The sequence below is a fragment of the Halyomorpha halys genome, unplaced genomic scaffold (assembly GCF_000696795.3).
Source record: "Halyomorpha halys isolate HHAL.00 unplaced genomic scaffold, Hhal_1.1 Scaffold646.1, whole genome shotgun sequence".
Taxonomy (NCBI): Eukaryota; Metazoa; Arthropoda; class Insecta; order Hemiptera; family Pentatomidae; genus Halyomorpha; species Halyomorpha halys.
This window is the reverse complement of record NW_027111017.1, coordinates 258583-277464: the sequence shown is the minus strand read 5'-3', so window position 1 is coordinate 277464 and position 18882 is coordinate 258583. Positions and strand designations below refer to the sequence as shown.

Below are 18882 nucleotides of genomic sequence, written 5' to 3'. Positions count from 1 at the left end.
TATATATATATTCATTAACAATTACCTCATTATTAATTCCTCTCGATCGCTACCTTACTCGGAATCAGAATATCAACATTTAATTAACCCAAACTTTTATTGAAATTTACAACTGTTCATAATAATACATTCAGTAAATTTTATGTAAGTTTATAATGGGGTGATACAGGCGTGTAGAGAAATTTCCCATTGGTAGCATTCTAATAACGTTTTTATATTAGAAGGTCTCTTGGCAATCTTCTTTTCAGGCCCCTCGGAGGATTGTCAGGAATGGAAGAGGAAGCAAGGTTAGAAACTAGTGGGTTCGGGCTAGATCGGTTACATATCGAACATTAAGGTCTTTATATATGATTTTATTTGTGACAAAGTAAGGAGCATTGAGGATTTTACGAAGGATTTTGTATTGTAAGGATTGGATACGAGAGAAATTCGAAAGTTTAGAGGAGCCCTAAAGTCCTGATAGGTTTTATTATTGTCATGTAGATCAGTCTTTTGTAATGAATTGGAAGTTTAGACCGTTTGTCAAGTAAGTGCTGTAATAGTCGGAATTGACGTGCTGTTTCCTGTCTTTTCAGTATTGTGTGAGGGTTCAAAGTTAGTTGCTTGTACAAATGTAGTCCATGTTAATATGTTCTACAGGGGTAAGAGCAACATTATTAAATTATACTGTAGGGCAGTCGGCAGGCTTACGACGAAGAGTAAAGGTGATTTGATGGTATTTGTTGGGATTTATTTTTATCTTCCAATTTCGGCGCCATCCTTTAAGGGATATGATATGGGATTGGAGAGTTTAGGATGCAATCAAAGAGTTGTTATTAACTGGGAGCACACATGTGTCCTCGGCATACGTGGTGAGGATAGTGTTAGGATTGGTTGGGATGTCAGCTGTATAGAGTTTGTAGAGGAAAGGTCCAAGGATACTAACTTGAGGAACACCAGCGGATTGAGACAACAGGGATAAATAGGAACCATTTACTTTGAATAATCTATCAGTGAGAAAGGAACGGATGATGAGAAAGTATGTAGGAGTTAGGAATTTACGGAGTTTGTAAAGCAATCCCAGGTGCTAGACTCGATCAGAGGCCTACTCTATTTCGAAAAAAAACTCCCCCACATGTAAATAGTTAGGGGTATTTAGTTAGTTACGAGTAGTCTTTTGTACAAGACTATACCCATCCCTCCATAATCAATTGTTAAACCAAAAAAGTCTGTTATATTAACCATGTAAGGCCTACCAGGGCATAAAATGGCCTTAAGTTGGAATAAAATAAAATATGTCTATTAACTCATTATTAAATAAATTTGACGTTTAAAAGTATTCAATACTAATTTTTAAATACCAGCTCGTTTGCCAGTCCACTCGAGTTCAAAATTGGTCAATTTAATCTTATTATAATTGAAAAATGGTTTAATATAAACATAACTAGCTTGGACTCAGCAGTCTTCCTCATATCTGATATCTGATCCCTTTTTTATTTTCATTCGAGCCTTGATAAATATTAGTAGTAGACCCCTTGTACTGAGTCACATGGAACTTATTCATGAGATGGAAAAGTACCCCATTACGGCTGGTTAACTCAATGAATCCGCAATATTTCCGAAAGCCAATTTGTGTTGCTGAGTTGTAGACCTTTTGTTAGTCGAACCATGTAAAGTAAATATTTCTTATTCTTCTCAATGTTGTTGGTAAGAAAGAGGACGGACATCCTTTCCGCCCTATTGGCTCTACTTCCAAGTTGTTGTTCCAACATTAGGTCATTTTTATTTATGCGTTTCAATAAATAATGACTCATATATCACTGGAACATCTTGATATCCTTCAAGAGTTATGGAGTAGCAGTTTTTAAGTTTTAGACTGCTTATGTTATTCTGAGATACTCAAAAGTTTATCGCGACAACGCTCCTAGGAGAATATAAAGACGAAGCTCCAACCAATACATAATCATTCCTTTCCCCCCAGACCCGAAGCATTTCACACTAATTATATGTCTCTTCTTGAAAAAAAATTAATGTCCTTATTATATTTATACCATATTCTATGCAAGAATTATTACTTGATAGTTTTTTAGTTGAAGTTATGTTCGTATATAATACACAATTGGAAAGCTAAACGAAATACTATGCTATTTGAAATTTTAGGGGACACAACAAGGGAATTTAGCTTGGATGAGAATTTTTAAATACCCGTCTCTATATAGCTCTTTCCATTTGCATTTGCATCCCTTCTACACAGCGCTTTATGGCGCCAGTGACGTGGCTGGGAGAAAAGCGGTGAGATCTATTGGAGCCCTGCCTAGCCTTCCACACAGGGGTGACAAGGCTTGGCTCTTTGTACATATTGTATGCGTATATTGTACAGAATGTAAATATTGTATATCGGTATGAAAGTGTTTTTATTTTCTTGTTACTTTAATCTTATTTCCCTTGTCTTTAACATAAGTTATTATTATTAATTTTTTTATTATGTGATTAGTATTATTTTTATTACACTTTTGATATAGACTCATATCTTTATTTATACAAATCAAGATAGTGTTATCTTTTATTTATACATTTCTTTATCATTATTATTTTAAAATATTTTTTTTCTTTTAATTCAGTGAGTACTTTTATTATGATTACATTTTATTTTGCTTTTTTCTATTTTTTTTTTGTCTTTTATTTCTTTATATATTGTATGAATGGATATTTGAACACTAATACATAATTCCCTTAAATTGTGACATATTGTATTAATTCTCTTCAATAACATAAATTAAATACGTAGGTTCAGAAAATGTAACACGAAGCTCACTCATTCCTATCTTATCTCAAAACAAATAAAAAATAATGTCGAAAACAATGTAACAACAATATGATAATTAGCCATATCATCCAGGAGTGCCCATACTCCACGTTACTCCTCAATAGCTTATGATTAAACCCGAATATTTCAAAAATCCTTAGAGACTATGATAAAAATATAAAATCAATACTTCAGTTTTTTAAATTAAAGTTAATATTCGTGACAGCCAACACAAATATATCATTGAATTGTCGAAAATAATAAATAAGGAAATACAATTTAAAAAAAATAATAATAAAACAAATGTAAGCAATATTAAACAAGAAATTATTGGTGATGACAAGTGGCGTTTTACACAATTGAACAAAAACAAACACAAAATAGTGCTTTGCATATTTTTTCTAAAACTTAACTTAAAATTGAGGAAGTTTTAAGAAGTTGAAAATTGAATTTGAGTCTTCATAATCATTTAACACAATACCTTCCTCATATCTCTTCAATTTAGGACAAAATTTTAAGTTTTTAATCAGGGTATTTAGTTTTTTTATGTATTTTTATATAATTGTAGGGAGCATGTAGCGAGTTTAATTTGATTCAAAAAAAGGTTAGATAAGCTTTATATGTATTAATATTATAAATTAAATAATAAAGATTATTATTAGGTGTTTTATACACATTTTGAGTAACTGTATAATTTTGCACATTTTGAGTTTTAACTGCACGTTTTTCGGTGTTTAGTACTCAAAAATCCGGTCTCTAAACATTAATTTTTAAAATTAAAGGTTAGTTAGTGTTTAATGATGGGTTAATAGTTTAATGGTGGAGGGACAATGTACGAGAGCCTATGCAAAGAGTATTTTAAAACTTAATCTTTTATTATTGATAGATTTTTCCTGTACATCCAGTATTGACGAAGTGTGTATCAATCATGTTAGCTAACAGGCTATTGTCACATCCTTTTATATCTGGGAATAATACTATAATTTATGGGGACAATACCTCTCGATTGTATGACCGGTTTTGTTTCATAAAATAATAATCGTTTGAAAAGCCTTCTCAGTTTTGGAATGAGGGTCTTGAGGTATATATTTTTGGGAATTTATGATTTTGAAAAAAACAAAAAATTTTTTAAGTCATCCTCTATACAATTTCCGTTAATTAGACGTAAATAATTGACTGCATGTAGCCTGTTCTATCCCAGACATATTTTAATCTAAGGAAGAACTAATTGACATTGAAGATAATTTATCTTTATTGTAGTTTAATTCTTTACAACCATTTCTTACACCATTGTTAAAATAAGTGCCAATTTTTGAAAGCTTGTTCCATTTTTTTTCCTTTTGCGACACTGACCTCAACTAACATGTTCTTTACTTTTACTCAATTTCTAAAACAAGACAACTTATACAAAGAAAAGCCAACACAAGATGTTTACGCAAATTAAAAACTGAAAATAAGTAAAAAATAATTAATTCATAAAAATAAAAATAATTATAATTAATTCAGTTCTAGTTTATTTCTCGTTCCGAGTACATCTCTTCTCTTTGTAGAAAAATACCACCTATCTTGGAATTTACTAACCAAGGTATATACCTTAAAATAATATATTAGAATTAGAAAGATTCAATTTTTAATTTAGATTGTACGCTTCTAAAATGTTATCAATCAGTTTAATTTGAAACTCAAAGTTGGAAGAAGTATTTTAAAAAATCGCCAAACATCATTTTGTTTATTCTTGTTGCTTGGTGTATAAAATTTGACTTTCAGTATTTCTTGACTGCTTTTAAGTGCGAGCTTAATAGTTATTCAGTTTTTTAGTCTAAGTTGCCATAAAGAAAAACTAGTAGAGATAAATTTCCTTCGTGAAAAGAATTATTAGATACCTATAGTTTTATAAAACTATACTGCTTTAAGGTGGATCCACATGTTGGCCTCTCGCCACGAATCGGAGGCTTGTACAAATGCTCGGTAAACAAAGAACGGACCATCCACATTTCAGTGTTATTCAGAGAGGCAAGCATGGCGGACGTACTAATGGTTTCAGCCATTGCACTGGGATTATATTATTTTTATTACAAAAAAAAGAAAATGAAAGGAAATTAAATATAAATAAATAAGATTAAATATAAAACTTATTATCAAAAGTACCAACAAACACCTTTAACCTCCTAAGAGCTCTCAGTTGCAACTAGAAAAAGAACAATGGTGGAGATGCTACACGAGCGCTCTCACGGACCCCTTTGATCTGTGTTCAAAAAACCGACTCTCGACGGTTCGGAGCCTAGGCCACCCAAGCCAAGCCACCCATCCACATGCAGGCGTATGTCTGAGTTCGCCATGGCTTGGCCAACATGTAGAGGCCCCTTTATGTGTGAGGGGGTTTAACGAACAATGCTAACCTGAATTATCTAATATTGGGCTATTTTGCCCACTATCAATAAAAAATTGGACAGTTTCGCCTAAAATTTCGTAAACGCTGCGCTTCTTGTCCTCAGCAGGATCATAAATTGAAAGTTGTTCCAATGATTCAGTTAAGCTTGGACCATGTGGCATGCGGAGGAGCCCAAAAATCTTTCGAAGAAGCATCGATAAAAACAAAAAAAAAATGGATGAAATAACTAGCTGATCACATACCTATTAAAGATTTGGCTGGATTTTTTTTTAAAATTTAGTCTATGTAAAAGTTAGCAAATACTTTATTATTGTATTTGTATAAATACATACATAAAGTAAATCTGTATCACTACAACCTATGAAGGGTAAAGGGTGCAGTACTTTGTAAGGAAGTACTGTTACTAGACCAACGGTTGTGTAAGGAGGTGATTTGGTCAGAATCTTTGACTGCTTGATTTTTCCCAATTAAGGGTATCCCACTTTTTCAAGTTGAGACTCCCGATGAATGTTCATATATGAATGTATAATATTGTGAAAATTGGTTTGTTTTAATTTTCAAGTTTTTAAATAAATTAATTAATCATTTTAAATAGTTAATCTTCTTCTTATTCCATGAAAAAAATATCTGAAATCCCGTAGTTCTCATAATTCATACCATTTGTGCTCATAAATTATAAACAACTCCATAAAAACTTACCTCATTAAATGAATCTATAAACATTATTTTTATTTTATACTAAATAATTCAAAACACTATCCAAATTATAGTCTCAAAACTTTTATTTCTTTAAGGACGTGTAAAAGAAAAAAGAAAGTTTTGAGACTATAATTTGGATAGTGTTTTGAATTATTTAGTAAAAAATTGCCAGTCTCAAGAAAGAATTTTAAGATTATAAATAATTATTTTTATTGTTTTTTTTTTGGATATTATTTGTTAGGTAGTAATTTTCAATCCATCCTTCATAATAACTTAATTTTCATATTTTTAATGAGGATGGAATTTCACAGTAAAATTCACAACCAATGGATTTTGGACCGACATACCCATATACTCCAAGCACTGATTGACAAAGGTTCTTAAACTACATGATTAGTTTTAAACGGGATGCTCCTAATTATTTTATAACAAACGTTTTTAAAAACTTCAATTGTTTTTATATATATTGTAATAACATTTGTTTACCTTCCAAGATAAAGTAATATATAATAATATGGATGGAGAAAAGAAACTCCCTTCTTTCAAATAAGTCCAAGAACGTCGAAAACAGATTAACTGAAGAAGAGATGCAGAGCTCCAAAACGGAATTTAATTTGGCCTTTTTAAAAATTTTGAACTTTTACATAAATGAATATGTGTGTGTATATATATATATATTATTTGGTAAAAATTCATATGATCCACAAGACCCTAATATTTGATTATTTTTGTTTTAATTATAACTCCAACGTTTTTCTTTTCCGTGACAGATTCAACGTATAGGTTTTTAAGATTTTAAATTTGGCATGTTTTTGGTTATGAAAAAATCTATAAGGCTATGATGATTACTATTAAAAAAAAAATTATCATTACAATTCATGAAGGGTTTTAGCTTCAGTACTTGATAAGGCAGTATGGTTACTAAACCGACAGTTGTGCAAGGATGTGATTTGGTCAGGATCACTGCTACGTTTTTCCCCAATTAAGAGCAACAACTATTTAGAGGGTGAGTGTGCCCTTGGAGGAATCCAAAAGGTCGACGCAAGGTTTATTTAACAGAATAAATAATTATCTGCTACAGCGGAACTCGAACCGGACACAGGAGGTATACCTTACTCACCAAGCACCCCACTCCTTTTAATATTCTCAACATTTTTAAAGATTTATTTGTAACAAAAAAATAATTACATTAAAAATAATATTAATATTATCATTCCTTCAATGAACTTTGGAAACAAATTTTCTGGGAAAACAACCATGTCATTATAATTTTCAAATTATAGCTTAGCCCGTGATTAATAGAATTGTGCCTTTTCTATACTCCATAATTCGTTTCACGAAACAAGAAAAATAGAGTAATCAAAACACGCGAACGAGTGGGAAGGCAAATTTTCTTTTTTAAGAATATCCACAACTTTCAGCACTTAACAAAGGGAAAGCTGTGTTATCACTTAAAAAAAAAAAAAAAAAGGCCACGATTACCCGATTTTTCTAGTTTCATGTAACTAACTACAGTGCCTCCTAACCCACTCTAATAATTTAAAATAATAAAATCTCAAAAATTGTATCATATCGATGATTCAATATTTTTGAATTGGAGTAAATATTACTATTTAACTTCAATATTCGAATTTTTATTATATTTATGCTGCACTCATCTGTTAATAAGCTATACCACAACAGATGCAGTCGCTGGTGCAAAGCACGTAATCTATTCGGCTTTATTCAAAACGTGTATACCATAAACATGTACGTTAAATAAAATGGGCGCTTAGTAGACACCTTTAATGCACTTTTTATATCAAATGGAACGCTAACTGCCTAAACTCGCAAAGAAATGTATACCGTACGTAATTGATAGGGGAGAGTCAAATCCCTTAACTCCCATGCGACTTAGGAGTATGTTCCAGGTTAAGGGGTCATACAGCTAACGTTGCTAGGGTAATCAATAGTGCACCAGATTAACTTAACATCGAAGGTAGTATAAGAGTGGTTCTCAAACAACGGATTATTTTCAAGCCTTATTTCAATGATATGGTTTACAAGCATCCCATTGATTGGTTACAATACAATCTCTACGACCCCAGGAAACATTTTTTTCTTACAGAAATAATTACTTAATTATATTTCGATGTTTTAATGTCCATGACTATAATTCTCGTTGCCATTTCTTTCCCAGAGTAGCATGTAAATAAATACTAATAATAATATTCTTTATTTATTCTGGGACTAGAACCTTTAGAATAATAAAACAGGCATCGACAAGATGCATTAGTGCCTTAGAGTATAATGCAAAATTTCATAAATAAAAATAGACAAATAGAACATCACAAAACATGACTAAAATAATACATTATAGAAGAAGAAAAAAATAAACCAGAATATTTAACATAATATGTAAAATAAAAAAAGAAAAGAAAAGAAATAAAACTAAATCTTATATCATCTCATAAATCATAGAGTAACTAACCTCTAATACTATGTAAATAAAAATAAATAAAATCAAATGAACTAAAAATAATTAACAAAACGGAAAAATTATTGTTCATACATATATTTACATATAAGTTTGAAAGAAAATAGAAAACATCAAAGGGTAAAAAGCATTTTAAAGAATATAAATAAGAAGACAAGAAAAAAAAACCATCGAACAAATCATAAATCTTAAGGTATATTTTATTTAAGAAAAGAAAAAAATTATTGTTTGAATATATATACATATTTATATGTATGTGTATATATATACACATACACATACATATAAATATATTGAAAACAACTAATAATATTTAAGTTAAATTGCATCTATCTTTCTATCAATTTACAATTTTGAATGAAGCTTTGAATTGTTATTCTTCGGGAATTGGATGGATAGTAAGGGATTAAAGATACGAGATTAAGAAGACTGGAAGGGTATTAGAGCAAGGAATAAAATTCCATTAAGAAGAGGAACGGATAAGGAAAGATTTGCCTTCGATGACTGTCTCTGAAGGCTGTGGTTCGATTGGCAGTGGCATATAATTCTGAACCGGTGTTGCGGGAATGTACTGAGGATTTAAATTGAAGGAGATCAGAGATACTTACTGGACGATAGGATTGGAGAACTTGGTAGAGGAAGGATCCAAGGACGGAATGAGGGGTAACGTCATCAACTCGTCATAAATTCGGGTTACAGAGGCCTCCCTGGGGACAACATTATCTTACATCAACAGTTTCTTAATACAACTTTCGGGAAAAATGTTTTTATTGTATCCAGGTCTGATTTGAAAGTTTACAAAAAATATTCCAATTAATTTTGTATCGTGTTAGGATATTTCAGAATATGTTCCAGAAAAAGAAAAATCACTGAGGTAAGTGAAGACCTTTAAAAATACACAAAATCATCCTTTAGTGGAATTACATTTTTGAAAAACTGGAAACTTTATAATATAATCTATTGAAAATATATAAAAATATTGGAAATATGAGCTATTGAAGAAATTAACTCCTTTTGCAACTCCCGGTTACAGTGTTTTTCGTTCAAGTTTTACTGTTAATTAGCAAATTAGTTAATTTGCAGTTTCATATAGTATTTTAGTTTACAATGTTACTATAGGTGGAATGCGCCGAAAAAGTGTTCCGGTACTACTACTAGTGTGGCTCTACAATCAGGGGTAGAGTCCTGGCCTCCTTCAGCAGCTCCCGTCAATTGTCTCGGTCCCTTGCAGCCACCATGCAATTCCGAAGTCCCAGCATATTTGTTGCATCAGCAGCAACACGGCTTTGGTCTTCCTCTTCAAGTTCCTCGTCCAACGACATGTTCTGCCAATCTCAGACTGGCACAGACATAGTGTACAGCTCCTGGTTTTTCCTCCTTTTCCACTCTCCTCCGATGGGAACAATACCATATAAACGTCCGAGGATTCTGCTTCTAAAGACTAGGAATTCCTGTTCATATGCCCAGGAGGTAGTACAAGTCTCAAAACCATACTGCGAGATTGGGCGCACTATCGTCTTATAAAGACAAAGCTTTGATTTTCTGGAAAGAGCTCTGCTCCGGGACTGCCTTGTCATATAAAAATAACACCGATTGCTGCTCTGATCCCAAGCCGGATCTCTTGTTCAGGTTCGTTTTCTTGAGTTACCAATGAGCCAATATATACAAAAACATTAGTCTTCTCAAATTGGTATTCCCCGAAGGTCACTTCCTCTCCAGGCCTAGGCTCCTCTCCCGTAACCATATATTTTGTTTTTTCCGCATTGACTTCCATGCCAAGTCTTCTCGCAGGTCCCACCAGAGCAAGGAAGCACCGTCCGATACAGCCTGGAAGAAACGTCCTGTGATATCTATATCATCCGCGTACGCAAGGAGCTGAACAGATATATTAAAGATATTGCCATTGGTTTATTCCAGCATCTCTCACTGCCTTCTCGAGTGCAAAATCAAAGAGAAGGCAGGCTAAGACATCTCCCTGGCGTAATCCCTTTATTCAAGGGAGTTCCTCCGATCGCTCTCCATCTATCTGAACCATGCAGCTTACGTTGTTCATTGTAAGCCTCACGAGCTTGGGAGGGATTTTAAAATGCTTTATAGCCTCATCTAATTCTCCCCTATTCACTCTATCATAAGCTGCTCTAAAATCGATGAAGAGGTGGTGAGTTTTAACCTTGAATTCCCTTCCTCGCTTGAGAATCGTCCTGAGGCAGAATATCTGATTAGTTGAGGACCTACCTTTTCTGAATCCGCACTAGTATCGGCCCTGTGCCCTCTCCGTATAGGGCAGCAAACGCTCGAAGGGGATATTTGACAGGACTTTGTATCCGCGGCAGAAAGGATGAAGATCCCTATGTAGTTGGAGCACTTTAGTCGATCACCCTTCTGAAATACAGGACAGATGAGTGACTTGGTCTATGGGTCCAGTCCATCTGTCAAAACGGAGATGAGGAGATCCTGCATATCCTCCCACCGCACTTGATGAGTTCTGCTGAGAGTCCATCAGCACCCGAAGCCTTATTACATCTCAATCGGTTAATGGCATCGAGGATCTCATCTTCGAAAGGTGGCTCTTCACCTGTTTCATTCTCCTTGTGTTCCTCATCTACTCTCCCTAATTCCTAACCCAGTTCCAAAGGTCGCTCATTGAGGAGATCATTGAAGTGACGCCTCCACTGGGACAGGGCTCTTTGTTTGTCGGAAAGCAGGTTCCCCTCATGGTCGTTGCAGATGTAAGAGACATTAAAGTAGGGTTTTCGGCTCCGGTTTATTTTCCTATAAAAGTGTCGGAATTCCTTATCTCTGAAAAATATTTCTGTCTTCTCCAGTTCCTCTGTCTCCCACTTCTTCTTCCTTCTGCGATGCAAACGTTTCTCTTCGCGTCTCCTCAATCGATATTCATCAACGTTCCGATACTTCTCTCTAGGAAAAAAAAAATACCATAGTTAAAACCCATGTTAATTGTAAACAAGTTAGTATAATTTTTCGTATAATTCCTTAAAGAGGGGACTTCTCAGAATGGTGACTTTTTCTAGAATGAAAAACTTGCAGTAAATTTAGAATTATTTAACTTTTTTTTAATAATTTATTTATTGTTATTTACAACTGTATAAAAATATATACATCAAGTAAATTTGCTTTAAGTAAAATAACGACACGATATAAACATGTGGATAATCTACCCATTGATATAACTCCAATTATTTAACTTAAATAGTTTTTTTCAGTTATTATTTCCGATTCAGTGAAATACGTAACTTGCTTACAAATACAAATTATCAATTTAATACTTTTCTTTTGAACATCGGACCATGGTCTCGAAACCTTTTTATTTATTTTAGAAGTCTACTTTGATCTCTTTAAATATCGATAAACACTTTCTGGACACCCTGAATATATACGCATATAAACGATAAATCCTTGATGTAAGATGTTTTTATTAAAGTTTCAAAATCATAACTTTAATAAGTGTCTTAATAGTCCATTATTAAATCCATTATTATCTTAGAAAGTAGATAATTATATCTAATTATATTTTATATAGGTATGAAATTATTTTAATAGTATACCTATATATATATGTACATACACTCTTACATATATGTACATAAAATACAAAAAAAAAAAAGAAAAAGCATAAGAAAGAATAGATATTAACATATTCATTGACTTTACGTTGCCTATAAACCAGCAATACTGTAGAGGCCTACCTCCATAGAGCTCCTGCTGTCCTGATACTGAAGATAGTCAGAACTTTGACGCTTGTAGGAAGCGTTATTGCTCCCCCCATTGCCTTATGGGTAATTTTGATTTATTTTCACTTTCTTTTCTACTTTTTCTATGATTAAAGAGATCTATGAAGCTAATATTAAATAAAAAATTGTTGATGATAATTTAACCTTTTAGTAAAAAAATTACAATTTATCTTTTAAATACTTTTTCATATGATATAATTAATTCGCTTTGGAATACAGTTTAGAATTTAATAATATATATTATATATCAAAAAATCTTTAACTAATTTACAATGGAAAAATAATTCAAAAATTGAAAATTTAATCAGCTTAAGTTCTAAAAATGGAAGAAAGTTATTTACAATGGTCTGGAAACTGCATTGACAAGAGATGGTAAGAAAAATTAGATTTAAATACAGGAAGAGTATTTAAATGATAAAAAAGGATTATATATAATTCCTAAGGTACAAAATCATATAAAGATGATGAGCCAAGTACCATTGAATAGTGGAACTGCAGTATGTAAATTTAATGGGTGAAAATAGTTTTTAAAAAAACCTCGATTGAAGTTCAAACATATATAATTAATATAATAGATGTTCCGATTTGATAACTTGATAGAAAAGGAAACCATAAAATTTTGGTCATGTTAAAGCAATAAAACCACATTATGAATGCATAAGACCAGATATGAAGGTATCCCAAGTGATCCAAAAGATTGTATGATGGATTGGTTAAAGGGTGAATTGATTAAACAATGAAATTTGGTAATCTTGAATTCTCCCCGAGAAATCCAGTAGAATAAGTGTCATAATGGAATGAATGTGGAACCGTTCGAAAATAATTCTGAGATGGTTATGAACAGTCCATTATTGTAAGTCCAAGTAATCCCAACTGTGGACCACAATTACAATTACAGTGGTTCATCAAACAGTTACAATTATCAAAAACAGTTACTTGCAATAGTAATTTTGATTCTGCGATTTCAAATCATAATTATTGTAATTGAAATTACTTTTTTTCAAACAATGGAATAGTCTTTAAATGTTTACAAATTTAAGTTTCAATATTTGTTCATAAAATTACTAAAGTAAATGAGACTTACTATATTATGTTATTTGTAAATTACAAAAAATAATTTAATTACTTAATACATTTAATCAATTAATGTAATTAAAATCCACACTAACCATGGTCTGTGTGTATGGCAAATCATGCCCAAAATTAGACAGTTTCAAATATCTAAAATAAAAAGACTAAAAAAAATTTAAGTTAAATAATTCTAAATTGCTATTATCCACAATAACATTAATAACTAATCAACAAACTGAGATAGACCTGCTTATAAAAAGTGCTAACAAAGCCTTATTTTCTCTGTCAAGAATTCTGAAATTTCTAAAAATCTAAAACTTAGGGTGTTCAATGGCATGATAAAGCCAGCTCTGATATATGTCTGTGAGACCTGGGCTCTAACAGATACCCTCAAAAGTAGAATCAAGAGATTTGAACGGATAGTCCTCCATGGAATTACAGGAGCGATCTAGGGTCACAGCCTTAGCACAAAGAGGAGAAGAAGTAACAGTGAACTGCTTGCAAAGACTGGTCAGTCAGTATCTCATGATATGAAGGCAAAGAGATTAATGGGCAGGACGTGTGGCTCGAAGCATTCCATCAGGATGCCTCTACGCAACAATGAATACCAATATAGTAAGCAAGAGACCATGTGGGAGGCCAAAAACCAGATGGATAGACAGGAACAACAAAGATGTGAAAGAGCTGTATGTAGCAAATTGGAAATCAGTAGCCCAAGATAGCCAGGCATGGAGAAGGTTGGTTAGGGCGGCTAAAGAACTACAAGCAGTTTAGAGCCAATAGAAAAAAAAATGGAATTAGAGGTGGAATATAGAATAACTGGAGGTTTATCACTTCCTTCCACCCCATAAAAATAAACCTATCTAATCTACCTGTATAGTGAGAAATAGTTCACTTTATGATTTTATTTCATCTGAAAGTGTAAGACAGAACTTTTTACAGAGTTTTATTATTTTTTATTTTTAGAAGGGGGCAATATCAATCTCACTTGTCTAAGCCCAACCAAGTATATTTAATATTCTTAGGGTATTTAATGATTAATGATTACTACAGGGCCTACTTTAAAAGAATAATTGCAAACCTGAAAACCAGTTGTGGGTTCATTAGTTGCTAAATATTTACTGTTTTTTGATCAAAAATTGTGCAAGGAGGTGGTTTGGTCACTCAAAGAGGCTAACTGTGCCAGGATCTCCCAAGCACAGGTTTAACCGTTATCTGATAAAACAGAATAAATCAATAAATTGGTGCCATTTTATATTATTCCTTGGAATTGCAGTTGTTGTTGGAGAAGATTTCGTTCTCGTTAACCTCTTCCTAATTGGAATACTTTTCTTCTTCAGGTAGGTAAAACTCGTCATCAGATTACCATTCTATTGTCTTGTAACTAATGAAGAGTCATAGCCTCCCATGATCATAGGTGCCAATGTTTACTGTTTTGTACTGCTTTTCTCCCCAAATTCAAATATTCAGCATTTCCATAGCATCTGAAACAATCTACACAATTCAGATGGTATCCATCTTTTAACTTTTCTATACCTGAAACATTTTCCTCTGGGAGCATGATGAGGACTTCATTAACATTTAGTCATGTATCATGTCCTGTATCACCTCGGGTGCCTATTCTTTTTTTAATGTTTGATATTGTGGTCATTATAGTGTTTCATAAGCTCTTAGTTTTTCTCAATTTCTGTGCACCAAGTATTCTAAGACTTCATCAGCATACAGCACCCTGATGAATCTTTGAGAACAGGCCTGATAAGAGTCTTATATATTTGTATCTTAGTTATCCTAATCATGTTTCTTAGATGTTTCTGACCATTGATGCTGGCACTAGGAGGGAAACAAGGCATTTTCTGCCTCTTTAATACTTTATGAATAGAGCCAGGGTGTCTCTAACCTCCTCTATAAATTTAGTAGTAATTTACTTAAAAGTTGAATAAATGACTCGGTCAATAATTGAGGAGGGGGTACAAGTACCCATAGGTTTATGCAGATGCAAAATGCATTCCCACATCATTTAAACTCTTTACTAGCTAAATTGGAAGAAAGGAACTGATTTTAACACTTATTATCGACCCTTCTTGTGTAAAATCTTGATGTAGTTTTATTCTTAAGAACATTAATTTTTCTTTAATAGTACATTTATTGATAATAACTATAATCAACCATAATAAAGTTTTTTATAATTAATAATTATCATTAATTTCTTGGTGTATATAATAAATAATGGTACTTAAATAAAATGAGTGAATTGGCATTTCAATATAAAAAGTCAATGTGAAACAACAATCCATGCTGGTATTCCACAAGGTTCAGTCCTTTCTCTAGTTCTGTTCAACTTATATGTTCACAACAATCATCCAGTCTACACATACACACACATCCATAGCTGTGTTTGCTGAGGATACAGCAGTGTTCTCACAACATAATGACATAATAATAGCTAGAAATACTTTGTAAAGTCACCTTAATGAACTAGAACAATACTTCAATAAATGGATACTTAGTCTGAACATTGAAAAATGTATTTCAAATTTTTTTCTCTCAGACGCCCCCCAGACCCACCAGAACAATTCCTCAAGGTTTTTTTTTTTTTTATTTATTTCTTGACATTTACAACTTTACATAAAATACAACAAGTAAATTTGAAGTAAAAAAAATGGTATGTTACAGGCATGTGGAGAAACTACCCATTTGGTAGCACTCTAAAATCCTCAAAGGTAAAAATGAAAAATGGAATCCTGCCAGTAAAATAGTAAGATACCTGGGAATTCACCTTGCTTACTGCCTTACCTGGAACCACCATATCAACAAACGAACTCAAACCTACACAAGGTCAGCAATGCTATATCCTATCCTAAATATAAAATCTAAATTAAAACCAGAAACAGCTATTCTTATTTTAAAAATAATTCTCAGGTGACTGCTGATGTATGGCTGTGAAGTCTGGGGAGCGTCATCCTTTATGAAAAGGAAAAAATTACAATCTTTTCAAAATAAAGTCATAAGAATTGCAGTGGATGCTCCTTGGTTGCATTAAACAGCCAACTCTATTGGGAATTATGGCCAATTGTACAAATGGAGTCAATAGAGGATTAAGTCAAAAAAAGGTTCATGAAGTTCCCCTCCCTGTTACCAACAGTTAAAGGAACTGTGAACTACAACTTGGAAAGCCCAACCACAACTCAAAGACTGAAGCACAGGCTGTTGAAGGACATCCTGTTATAAGTTTTATATTTATCAATTCTATTACTGTCATTCTATAATTTTATTTTATTTTAATTTTTTTTCTCTTCATCTTTTCTTAAATTAACTTTTTATTCTTTTCCCATTAGAAGTCAATTATTTATTTTGTTAAATCCATAAATGTTATTGTTTTTGTTATTAACTTTATTTTTACCCTCTTATTAAGAATTATTATTTTTATCTATTTATTTTATCTTAATATTGGTTTTTATTTATAACATTGTATATAGTTAGTTATAGTTTTATAAAATAAAAAAATGTAACTCTTACATTAACCCATTTAAGGCCCACCTGGCTGATCTGGTATTAAATAAAAATAATAATGTGAAACATCAGACAAAGTCATCAGGCAAGAATATGTCAAATAATAAATCTTGGAGGAAGCCAGACACCACATGGAAGAGAACTGCAGGTAAACTATATCATATTTTAAGTACTGATAAGAATGTTGATGGAAAATTTTTTGAAGTACTTATCATCTAAAGTACCACTACCCTAAATTAAACAGAACTTTAACGACAACATAATGAACCAAATATTAACAATGAGGAACCATAAGACTATTTTTCTGATACCGATATTAAAGAGGACTGCTAACAGTTTGCAAATTGATTAGTTTCCTTAGCCCATTTATTCCATACATTATTTTCTATGTTTTCAATAAATGTTGTTAACTTTTACCCTTTTAAATTTGTGTTGCACTCTTAAAATTTTAGAGCTGTTTGTTAAATTTTCTAGTAAAATTAGGAGCATATGTTTTGTTTTTCTTTCGTCCAATATCTTGCACATTGAAACAGCAAAGGAATTTCTCTGATTCGCTAATCAGTTCTATGAGAGAACAATTATAATTTGGTAGACCAACATCAGGTATAAGAATGAACAGAGGATCACAGAGAGAGGAATTAATTGTTAAGGAAGGTTTTTTTGCTGTAGAGAATTGAAAAAGAAAGACACCTAGGAATAATGGCATCAGAAATTGTGTAAAACCACTTTAAATCAGTATTTTAGCGGGAAACTGGAGCTGGAGCACCTTCCAACTCCAAAATGATGAATCTAATGAAACAATTCATTTTTCTCTTAAATCTCATTTCAGGAGTCTCCCAGACATTCTACCATATAACAGGCAACCATAGTCAAGATGTTAAAAAACAAGGGAGATTTGGAGAATATAGTTATTCCTTGGAATATTTTGAGAAAAATTACTCTAACACTATTTACAGAGTTGTGTAAGCTAAAAGGACCACAAGGACTACTTGCTGGACTAGTTCTACCAGATCCAATACCAGAGGTTTGGAGGTGAATGAGTAAGTTGCTGTGGTCAAGTAAGGGATAGTAAGGAAGATAATTAAGATGCCACACAGAACCAACGAGGATTACCTTAATTTTCCCTTAGTTCTGCCATCATTTATTTTATAATGTATAGCATTCAGATCACCTTCTGCATGTTTTTAAGATGCTAAGATAAATAAATTTGTTTTTAAGGTTTTCATTGTATCTTCACTACAGATAAGAATATAATAAAAGGTTAATCATTGAATACATTCTAAATATTTAATACATAGGGTCAGTCTTAGGCTGGGGGTCCCATGCCACTGTGCTATAAAAATAAACCAAACAGAGTTGAAAATTATGTCTTTTAGTTTCAGAAAAAATATAGATGAAATACATATAAGATGAACTGTTACAGCTCACTGATTAGACAGCTTAGATTTCCTACAATGTACTTCATACAGTCAACTATCCTCTTCCACTATAATTGTAATTGTGGTCCACAGTTGGAATTACTCGAACTTATCAATAATGGACTGTTCATTTCAGGATTTTTTTCAAATGTTCCTTCATTCACTCCATTATGACAATTATTCTACTAGATTTCTATGAAGATTTCAAGACCACCAGATTTGATTGTTTAATCAATTCACCCTTTAACCAACCTATCATTCAATCTTTGGTATCACATGGTACACCTTTATATCCAGTCTTATGCAAACATAAAGTGGTTTTATTGCTTTCATCATTACCAGAGGTTTATGGTATCCTTTTTCTACCAAGTCTAATCACACCATCAATTATATATCTCTGAATTTTAGTTTATGTTTTTTATTTATGTTCATAACCATTTTCACTTATTAGATAGATATGCTCCAGTTCACCATTCAGTGCCATTCATCTGATCCTCCTTATATGATTCTTGTACCTTAGGAATTATAATATATAATCCTTTTTTCATAATTCAAATACTCAACCTATTTTTAAATGTCATATTTTTAATCATCTCTTATCAATGTAGTTCCCAGACTACTGTAAATAACTTTCTTCTATTCTTAAAACCTAAACTGTTAATATTTTCAATTTTTTGTATTATACAGTGTGATCTCGGTAATCTGAACTTTGATACTTTAAAAACTCCATTAATCTGAACGAGTGTAAAAAAAAAGTTACTTTTATTGAGAAAACTCAG

General features: G+C 32.2%; 1 long non-coding RNA gene across 1 annotated transcript in view; it reads left to right on the top strand.

Annotated features, from left to right (window-relative positions):
- The window catches only part of LOC136796177 (uncharacterized), a 20655-nt gene extending 4097 nt beyond the window's left edge, over nucleotides 1-16558 (top strand). Inside the window, exons 3-4 of the long non-coding RNA XR_010843876.1 lie at nucleotides 15849-16010; nucleotides 16095-16558. This is a non-coding gene — a long non-coding RNA (uncharacterized lncRNA). The remainder of the gene's footprint in view (nucleotides 1-15848; nucleotides 16011-16094) is intronic.
- The last annotated feature ends 2324 nt before the right edge of the window (nucleotides 16559-18882 follow it).